This window comes from Euphorbia lathyris, chromosome 3, assembly GCF_963576675.1.
Source record: "Euphorbia lathyris chromosome 3, ddEupLath1.1, whole genome shotgun sequence".
In the NCBI taxonomy this organism is placed as follows: domain Eukaryota; kingdom Viridiplantae; phylum Streptophyta; class Magnoliopsida; order Malpighiales; family Euphorbiaceae; genus Euphorbia; species Euphorbia lathyris.
In genome coordinates, this window is record NC_088912.1 from 76,103,579 (window position 1) to 76,114,959 (window position 11,381).

General features: G+C 36.7%; 1 long non-coding RNA gene across 1 annotated transcript; it reads right to left on the bottom strand.

Annotated features, from left to right (window-relative positions):
* Nucleotides 1-447: 447 nt before the first annotated feature.
* LOC136224021 (uncharacterized) lies at nucleotides 448-10,261 on the bottom strand. Its single transcript, XR_010686251.1, has 2 exons — nucleotides 9,938-10,261; nucleotides 448-1,173 (listed from the first exon to the last, which is right to left on the bottom strand). It is a non-coding gene; the product is annotated as an uncharacterized lncRNA (long non-coding RNA).
* Nucleotides 10,262-11,381: the final 1,120 nt, after the last annotated feature.

An 11,381-nucleotide genomic window follows, 5' to 3' on the forward strand; every position in this document is an offset into this window, starting at 1 on the left:
AATCTTTCAAACCGGATCTAGCTTCATGGTAGCAATGTTTGCAACCAACAAATTGGTTGTTAAGTTGGTGGCAAAGTTACAAACCATTTTTTTAGCAACCACTATTTGGTTTCAAAATCCAATTTCTAATTTGTGTATCGAATGTTGTTAGAGATGAGCTTTTGGTTGCAAATAAGCTGGTCGCAACATTCACCGACGGTTTTCGGACCGATTTCTGACTGATTTAATTCGTCAACCAAAATTCTACTGTTGCACTAGTGACGGTAATTTTCGTCGGTAAATTGCTGGACAACTGTTTTGATATATTTTTTTCCCATAAATTATTATTACTATTAATTACTAAACTAAAATATTATATAACCATTTAAAAAATTCCATAATAAAACACATAATATATATATTAATACTACCAAAATATATTTATAAGTAATAATTAAACTAGCCAAGTACCAAAATGACATAATACTAATGTAAGTATCAAAACGAGCATATATAGCTCGGTACACCTTTAATATCAAATTAGAGTGGGAGGTCGTGGATTCAATATACACCCCCTTCAAAAAACTACCAAAAAGAAATATTCCAAAACATAGGAATCTAATTGTTAGAGTCACGGTCTAACCTCTCCAAGGCATGAAGTCGGTGGAGAATGGTTTGAATTTGCCTCAATGATGGACCAATTACTGTCTCAATATCCATTAATCTCCCTCGAAGTTGGTTAACGTCATCGGGACTATCACGCAAATGTAAACTTTGAAGCGTTTGATCCATCTGTTGTTGTCTTTCATCAGTCCGTTGTTGGCGTTCATTTATCCGCTCTAGATGCTCTATAAAATTAGCCCTCTCGGCATTGAAACCATCAAGCCGCTCTTGGATAAAGTGAAGATTGGTTTGTGTAGTAGCATGTGAGCTAGATGCACCGTTGATGTTAGAACTTGAAGATGAACCAACTCTTGCATTTCTAGGATGCGACATACGATCCCGATAATAATGAGAAGATGCGGAACCCAATCCATAAATCCCCCCGTCCCTATTAACTCCTCCACAAGCCGCATAAAATGCTTCTATTTCATCAATGGCTTCAATGGCTGCCTCAAGTTGGGTGGGAGTCTGTTCTACTTCTTGTTGTTCAAGTTGTTCAACTTGTTTTTCAATATTGCTTTCATACTCTGCCTACATTTTATATTAAACAAAAGATTTAAAAAATGTCAAAGAAGATATACAACATGATATCTTTTGTTGCATAAGATATGTAAAAGGCATATATTACTGATATTGAGCAATTGTTTTTTTATAAACATATCAGGGAACCTTAATAAAAATTCAAATAAGGACAAGTTTGCTTGAATGACACTTCTAGAGGTTAGAATAAAATAATATTAAGAAATATTACGTTTTTTTATCAATCTAAAACAAAAGTTAATTATTAGCAAAATATTACTGCCACTCCTTAATTCTGGAACATAACAGCAGCAAATGCTAGAACCTAATTAATAAAAAGAACTGATGCAACTATAAAAATAACAATTACTCAATTTGATTAATTCAGTTTTAACATCAATTGAAATTGCTTTTTTGTTTATTTTTTTCAATTCCTAAAACTATTACCATGTGAAACTATAAACGAATTCATTTCAGTTTGTCAGTTAGCTGTTAGCAAGTTAGTTACTTGTTCTTGTGTAATTCCCTTCTTGCCCCTATTCTGTTATTACTGCTATTATAAATAGCAGCCAAGAACTACAATTAACATTCATTCGGTTATAATAAAAGTTCATTTTCTTCCCAAATTCTCTGTTATTTCACATGGTATCAGGGCTGTGTAATTGATCCAGAGCATGATTATCAATTTTTCCGCACCAAAATCAAGCTTACAGAGAAGCTCCAATGGCGAAGAAGGACAATAATCGAAGGTCTTTGAAGCACAACTCTGAGTATATCAACAATGAGGATGATATTGAAGATTTTCAACAAGATTTTGACGATCGCTATCAGCCTCACGATCCTCAGAGTATGAACTTCAGACGTGCTCTTGATCGTCCAGAATCAAGCGTTCGCCGGAGCAACGATCTCCGGCACGATAATACTTCTGGTAATCACACCAGATTCACTGATGGTGAACAAAAGTCACACTTTGTTCTCGGTGAAGAACAGCAATCCGGTTTTGATCAAGAGAGAATCAGATCTGAAGTTGTGAGAAACAGAAATCTTCAAGAAGATGAAGATTTTCAGTTTGCAGATCTCCTACATCTCAACAATGGAGATATTTTGGGGGCCTCTCTAGTAAGTGTTCCTCTTACAACAACTAATTATCTCTCTTGGCTCCGAGCTGTAAAAATTGGCCTTGAAGCAAAGGATAAGATAGATTTTGTTCTCAGAGATGAATATCCAACCTGTTCCATCATCTATCTTTTTCTCAAAATGGAGAAAATGTGATAGGATGGTGCTTTCTTGGTTACTTGGCTCCATGTCTAAAGATTTTTGTGAATCTTTTCTCTATTGCAAAACTGCTAGGGAATTGTGGATTGAGATAAAGCAGAGACTTGGTGAAACCAATGGTCCTCTCATTTATCAGCTAAAGAAGGAATTGAGCCTGTTGAAACAAGGCAATATGGATATTTGCTTATATTTTACTAAACTGAAAAAGTTGTGGGAAGATTTGGCAGAACTGAATCCCCTGCCAGTGTGCCTCTGTCCAGATAATGGGAAGAAACTTGTGTCAATGGTTGAAGCAGATCAACTCATGCAGTTTCTCATGGGCCTTGATGACTCCTTTGATGCTACAAGGAATCAGATCTTGATGCTAGATCCCCTACCCTCTATCAATAAGGCTTATTCTCATTTACAGAAAATGGAGAAACAAAAACAAAATGTCATTGCTTCTTCACCACAGATAGACATTGCTCATGCAGTTGTGAGTACTGGGGTAAGAGAGGGTGACAAGAAGAAAGAAGAGCTTTTCTGCACACATTGCAAGATGCATAAACATACCAAAGAAAACTGCTTTAGACTGGTGGGCTAGTATAAATCCAAGAAGAAGGGAGGCAGAAAACATGCTCAGGCACATATGGTGCAAGCTGATGCTGATTCTTCTGACAGCGAAGATAGACAGTCTGAAAAGTTCTCCCAGATGTTACAGAAGGAGTTTCAGAAATACATGAAGAAGCAAAGTCAGGAAGAATCTGCACATTTAGCTCAATTCTCTGGTTTTGCAGGTAAACAGCTCTCCTTTACTGCATCTAGTTGTTCTAAGCATGTCAATCAGGATTGCTGGATTATAGACTCAGGTGCTACCTCTCATATGAGTAACAACATTTCTCATTTTGAGACATATAAGGCATTTTCTAGTTTCAGACCTGTATATCAGCCAGATGGGAGCACAAAACAAGCAAAACACATAGGCACAGTGAATTTCCAGGATGTTTTGGTATTAAGAAATGTGTTGCATATACCTACATTTCAGTGCAGTCTGATTTCTGTAGGACAGTTATTACAAGAAGGGCAAGTCAGGGTGATTTTTTATGCTCAGCATTGTCTGTTACAGGATTTGAAGACTAATAAGGTGCTTGGAGTTGGATTTTATCATGAAGGGTTGTACAAGATCACACAGATGTCTTTCCAATCATCTGTCATATCAGATTTTTGCTCTAATAGTACTAGTTCTATTATACACCAACCTGTTAATGACAGCCTGTTATGGCATTCCAGGCTAGGGCATACATCTTTTGAGAAGATGAAACATATTGATGTAATAAAATTCAAAGCAATAAAGGAACATTGTGCCATATGTCCTCTTGGTAAACAACACAGATTAGAGTTTCCAAATAGTACTACAAGTACCAGACATACTTTTGAGCTCTTACACTTGGATGTATGGGGGCCATATCATCAACCTTCACTGACAGGTGCAAGGTATTTTCTGACTATAGTAGATGATTTTTCAAGAGCATTGTGGATTGTGTTGTTAAAATCTAAGGCAGATGTATATGAGTCTGTCAAACACTTCATTCTTATGGTTCAGAATCAGTTCAATGCTCATGTTAAAATAGTTAGAAGTGATAATGGCAAGGAGTTTGTTAACACACCATGCTCCAACTTTTACTCTTCTCTGGGCATTTTACACCAAACCAGTTGTGCTCACACCCCCCAGCAAAATGGAATTGCTGAAAGAAAGCACATACATATTCTGGAGGTAGCCAGGTCATTGCTATTTCAATCCAGCCTGCCTTTTACATTCTGGGGAGAAGCTATCCTTACAGCTGCTCATATCATCAACTTATTACCAGTCAAGTCATTAAACTGGAAAACACCCTTTGAGAAGCTGTATAATTGTGTTCCCAAGTATGACAACTTAAAAGTCTTTGGTTGCTTATGTTACATAACCAATACTGCTCCTCACAAAGATAAATTTGAGGCCAGAGCTCACAAGTGTGTTTTTCTTGGTTACAAACCAGGTCAAAAAGGTTTCCTGGTGTATAATGTTGAAACTGAAACAATGCAGGTCTCTAGAGATGTAGTTTTCCATGAGGATATTTTTCCTTTCAAACTTTTGTATCCAGTTGCTTCACACAACCCTGATGCACCTGTTCTGCCTTCAACTTCTACACTCCCTCAAACACCAACACCAGTTGATCAATCCTTATCCAGAACAGGCAGACCCCTTCAAAAACCCCAATGGCTCTCTGATTTTGTCTCTATAGTTCAAACTTCACATTTGCCTAACACCATTTCTTATGTTCCTGCTTTTCACATTAAACACAGCACCTTTCTAGCTACAATTGCAGAAGAACATGAACCTAAATCCTATAGAGAGGCCATTAAGGATCCCAGATGGGTGAGTGCAATGAAAGCTGAAATTCATGCATTAGAAGAAAACAAGACATGGATTTTGACTACACTGTCATCAAGGAAAAAGGTTATTGCATCTAGATGGGTTTTCAAAATAAAGCACAATGCTGATGGGACAGTCAACAAATTCAAGGCAAGACTTGTAGCTAAAGGGTATAACCAACTTTTTGGTATTGATTATACAGACAGTTTTTCTCCAGTAGCAAAAGGGGTTACTGTTAAGATCTTTTTGGCCCTTGCTGCTGCAAAACGATGGCCTATACACCAAATAGACATCAATAATGCCTATCTTCATGGCTATATTGATGAAGACTTGTATATGACAATACCAGAAGGCTATGAAGTTGCTGAACAAGGCTTAGTTTGCAAACTTGTCAAGTCTCTTTATGGACTAAAACAAGCGGGGAGACAATGGAACAAAGAAATGTCATCCACTCTTATGGAGATTGGTTTTCAAAGAGCATCACATGACCATTGCCTGTACACCAAAAACACTGAAGCAGACTTTTTGGCCCTTGTATTGTATGTTGATGATCTGTTAATAACAGGTACCTCAGAAAAACTCATAGAACAAGTTAAGAGTTTTCTGCATAACAAATTTACCATCAAAGATCTTGGCTATGCCAAGTATTTTCTGGGTATTGAGATAGCAAGATCAGAGGCAGGACTGTTGGTTTCACATACCAAATATATCCAAGACATGCTGAAAGACTCCAACTTGACAGCAGCAACTATTTCAGCATCCCCTCTGCCCTCTGGTTTCCAATTTCACCTCAAGACTGACCAATTGGCATCACCAGATGTTTTCAGAAGAATGGTAGGAAGACTCTTGTACCTGGGGTTCACCAGACCTGATATCAGTTTTCCTACACAACTATTGAGTCAAGCAATGTCCAAACCCTGCCAACATCATCTAGATGCAGCACTACATGTACTGAAATATCTCAAAGGTACCTTGAATAAGGCCTTATTCTATCCAAAACAGGATGATTTCACACTTTCAAGGTATTGTGACTCAGATTGGGCGGTTTGTAAAACAACAAGAAGATCTGTAACTGGCTATTGTATCTTTGTGGGTCAATCTCTCATCTCCTGGAAGACAAAGAAGCAAGCCACAGTCAGCAGGTCCTCAGCAGAAGCTGAGTACAGGAGTTTAGCTGTAACAGCTTGTGAACTCAAATGGATCTCTTACATCCTCAAAGATCTCCATGTCAATGTTCAATTGCCAATCCCCTTACATTGTGATAATACTTCTGCTATTGCAATAGCAGCAAATCCCATTGATCATGACAGAACCAAACACTTTGATGTGGATGTTCACTTCATTAGAGACTATGTTGAACAAGGGTTCCTCATTACACCGCATATTGACACTGAGCATCAGCTGGCAGACCTTTTCACCAAACCTTGGACATGCTCCCAGTTCACAACTTTCTCTTGCAAGTTTGGAGTTGTCTCCTCACCAACACTTCCAACTTGAGGGGAGGATGTGAAACTATAAACGAATTCATTTCAGTTTGTTAGTTAGCTGTTAGCAAGTTAGTTACTTGTTCTTGTGTAATTCCCTTCTTGCCCCTATTCTGTTATTACTGCTATTATAAATAGCAGCCAAGAACTACAACTAACATTCATTCGGTTATAATAAAAGTTCATTTTCTTCCCAAATTCTCTGTTATTTCACATACCAAACCATAATTATCGCATTAATTCTTAAGTGAAAGAAATATTAAAACTCCTAAAATAAGATGAATTATTGAATTTGGAAGCCAAGGGCCTCAGATTCTGATGGCTCGTAGGATTCAGACAGGGTTATGAGCCATCCCATGTGGAACTTGAACAATCCAGTTCTCTTGATATTGCCACAATCAAGGTATATGATTACCTAAACAATACTTAGAAAAGTTTAATTGGAGATATTCCAATTTGCGACTTCAATAGCTCTGAGTCTTCCTATTTGCTTGCCCGTTTACTTGGGAAGCTTCATATCATCATTAAAGATGCCAACAATAGTATTACAATTATGCAGGCAAATGTTCAAAATCAGTTAGCTTCACCGCCATCTCCATTTGAATCATCCAGTGAGCCAAAAATTGACAGCTCTATATACCACAATATATATCAAAGATTTGGAGAATCAAAACATACCATTTCTAACCTCTACTTTCTAAATATCATATCTGTATAAAGATAGCAAAAGCAATGTTTAAAGAGCATTCATCTGCACAGTCAAATAGTAAATAGGTAAATTCAGCTTGATGGCTTGTGGAGAAATTCTGATCGGCTTCCGTCCCTATAGGGGCGTCGTTGGGTTCGACGGGGGGAAGCTCCGATGCCAAAGTAAGGAAGAACAAGAGAACAAACTGAATTGACAGAGGGTGAGTAATGTGTACCTTTGATAGCCTGAGACGTATGCTATTTATAATCATGAAGTTGTAACCTTCAGTAACTAGAAAGTCTCCATTAATGTCCCATTAATGGCGGTTACAGGTTACCCTTAAGTTGGCGGTTAGCTAATTGATAGCTCATTAATGGTCTTTATTGCCGGATCGGCCCAGCCGTTCTAGTGGCGGATTGAGAGCTTATGGAGATTCGCCTCACAAGTTCGCCTGTGGGCTCTCCTGGCGAGTTCTAGGTGATCCGCCCGTCGGATCTCTTTACTTTGATACGCCGCAGAATTCCCATATCAGGCGACCAACACGTGGCGTTCTTTAGGTGAATATCCCTTTTGATCCTTGGGATAATATCACAATGTTATCACAGCTAAAGGTCAAGGGTTTGACAGCTAACTAGCTCAGGAGGATTAGTTCTCCTTGTGGCGATGACCTTCCAAAGTCTGGATCAGAAGATGAAGATTCAGACTCCACATCTCTGGTGGAGTCTGAAGAGGATAAATAGGAGGAGGATTCATGGGCAGACTCAAAGGAATAAAAGGGGAAGACATGGGAAGAGTTGGAAATTAGAGTTTTAGAAGATATACTTGAACCTATCACACACAAACTTTTAACTTTTTTCCATTTAGCACCTTGAACTTGTAATTTTTTGGCTTATGATGCCAAGTATTATTTGATTCATATGAACATACACTGGGACTTGAAAAATAAATATACATCAGCTTCTAAGATTGATAAATAAAAATGTGTTTCTGAATACCAATTACCTAAAAACAGTGAATTTAAAATCTACGTTAGGAAGAGGAATTCTTTTAGCAGACTCAGCAGCCAAGGACACACAAAATTTGGTTAGAACAGAAGCTAAGAACATACAATGCAAAATATAGAATAAATATGCTCACAAAAGTGCATCATATGTATCAAAAGTCTTAAGGCTCATGTGTATCAAAAGTGCATCGTATGTATCAAAAGACGTAGCAGACTCTTAACACTTAATAAAATGAAGAATCTTCTTCATGATGAAACAGAACATAAGAAAATCTTAAGGCTCATGTATATGAAACGTCTTTCAAATTGAATTAATATAAATTGTATAAACTAATATTTTTTATAATTGCAGTAGAGAATACAATAATTGTATTCTATAACTTAATTATACACTTAATATATATGCCAATATATAGTATCAATTTTAGATAGACAATGAAATAGTAGATGCAAATAACAAAGAAAATCCACAAACTAATCATTGTTTTTATTTTTAATCTTAAAGAGATATATAAAAAAAGGTTTGTAGACACTCGGCCGATAGGGAGAGATATGAAGTGCTCGAACGAATGTGAGAGGTTAGGGAACAAATCAGACTTCATTCAATCAATCACTTAAGTATAGGCTTAGCAAAGACTAAGCAACCAAAGCTTCTCCCATGGGGAGATAGATATGTAGACAATCTGGAGTGAATGAATGGAACTGCCCTTAGAGCAGCAAGAAGTAGTGGTTTCAATGGAAGAGAAAAAACTATTAACGAGTGACCGATTTGCTTATCTTTTCTTTCTTCTTGAATGGTAAAAACAAAACCGAAAGAAAAACCAAATGAAACCGCTAACAGCCTCCGGCCAGATGAATTTACCTCATCAGCCATGGGCGGTTGTGGATGTACCATTTGGCTATGACTTGGTCCTTCGATGCTCGATGCTTTTCAATATAGAGGAGAGGCCATTGTAATCCATAGCAAGGCTTTCTCCAGAACTACAGAGTAGGCCCAAAAGGAAAAGGTCTGAGAAGGTATGCTTGTGGAAGATGAAGGACCCAAAAGTCCTTTCAGTCACATTTGTCCTAGTTAGGGGTATTTGGAGCCTTAGCACCATAGTAAGAGTCCCTAGCTGAGTTACGTCAAATATCTTATACTTTCAAAGGAGTAAGTATACCAAAGACATTCTTTCAGACCAAAGAAAAATCAACTAAAGAGAAGTGTGAAAGAAAATCCACAAACTAATCATTGTTTTTATTTTTAATCTTAAAGAGATATATAAAAAATAATGTTTTGTTAAGGCTGCACAAATAAGCAGGCCATTAATCACTTCTTATTCCTATACTTTTTTGACACAATCAAATTAAAGCACTAGTTTAAAAAGAATAAAATAAAACAAATTTGCATTGAGGCCATTACCTCACTAAAATGATCTGCAAGGAATAAGTAGATTATATTTTCATTAAAAAAATGCAGGAATTTATATTCTCTAAGAAGATGATGGAAAATAGGAACACAGAAATTTAATTCAATAACAAGTATTATAATCTGTATTGTAATAAACACATAAAGGGCTGGTCTGCTTTTCTAAAATGAAACCACATCTGTCTGCATTTAAGTGGAACCGTTCATCTTGATTTTAAGAAAAATAATAAAAGTCAAATTCATCTTCAACCTCTCTTCTTGTCCTTTCCTCTGGTATACAACCCAATTTAAACCCTAAAAATCCAAATCAGTGGCTAACAATGGTGGTGATTCTACCTTTGCTCAACAACATAACTTTTCTACCAATAGAGCTCACATTTATGAAATAGAAGCATACAAACAAGATTCAAATGAAAAAACTACGCTAGAGAAGAAACTGGCAACTATGAAGATCAAGCAAGCAGCAGAAGATGGCTATGAACGAAAAAATTAAAAAAAACCTTAAAAGAAGAAAAGTGATTCTCACCAACAAATTCAGAAGTTCCAAGCACAAATTAGTTGTGGAAAGAGGCACATACACTCTCTACCATTCTTACACTCTCTACCATTCTGTCATTTTGTATCTTCTTCTTCCCCGCTCTTTTTTCCCTTGCGCATCGTAAAGGAATGATTTGTAGTTGGAGTCTGAGAAAGAAAAATGCAGCGATGGAAGGGGAAAGAAGTTTGACTGATTAGGGAAATGGAATGAATAGTTCTGATTTTAGGGGAGAAAAGAGTTTAGGTTTAGGTTTCTGAGAGTGGGAGTGGGAGCTTAGAATGGGGGCCAAGCATACAGAAACTATCGAAAAGAGAGAGGAAGAGTTTGAGTCAGAGAAGAGAGACAGATGTCAAAAGGGATGAATATGAACGGTAATGATAAAGTGGTGATATGGTAATTTTTGTTTTTTATTTTTTATTATTTAACTTAGTCTATAACTTATGGCGGGAATTTTGGCGCCAATATATTGGCCAAAAATTGGAACCAAAAAATAAATCTAGTAACTTATGTGGTTGTAATATTTGCAACCATTAAAATTTTGAAACCACATCTTTGTCTCAATTATATTTCACAATTCTAATCATTATCTTTGCAACCACACATAGTGCTTTGCAACTAAATTGGTTGTAATATTACAACCAATTTTAATCTGGTTTCAAATTTTGGTTGGTAATTACTGTTTTTCTTATAGTGATTCCCGATTTAAAGATTAAAAGACGTTCGGGATACGTAGGAAGCTTGATAGAATTATCAAGTCCAAGCCAAATATTTAAATAAATGTTAGGTAGTTTGAATAAATTTTTATATTAGAAATACGTTCGGCTTTTAGACTGTTAGAAGTTCGTTATCCTGTTTTTCGTTCATACCTGATGTCGTTTGGGGTCGGGTTTGACATTAGGTATCTGATAACAACCCAAATTATTCTTGAATAAGGAATAAGGGAAAATTAATAGAAATAATGGCAAACCATTATTCCTTCTAAAAGAGATATTTATGCATGATTAATATGGAATTAATGACAATTATTACAGGATTAATGCGGGGGTGAATATATAAATAATGAAGAAAATGAAGGAGTTTCTAGCATTATGCCACATCACGTAGACCATGGCGAGATACGCCATAACGAGATACGCCCGATGAGAGCGAATAGTGGAGACCCATCATAGCTCTCAAGGAGAGCGTACATACGCCTTGACGGATCAAACAATACGAAAAGGCGCCTTTATTACCATCCATGAATGGGAATAAATACAATTAAATGGCAATTAATAGACATTAAAGGGGAATAAATACTTGACTATTCGAATACCTCAACTCTGAGGGTTTCGATGCTAAATGCTGGGATTAATGGAGAATTGATAGCAATTAAAGATGAGTAATGACATGACTCTTCACCTGCTTCCCAATTAATGCTGAAGGTTACAGAAAC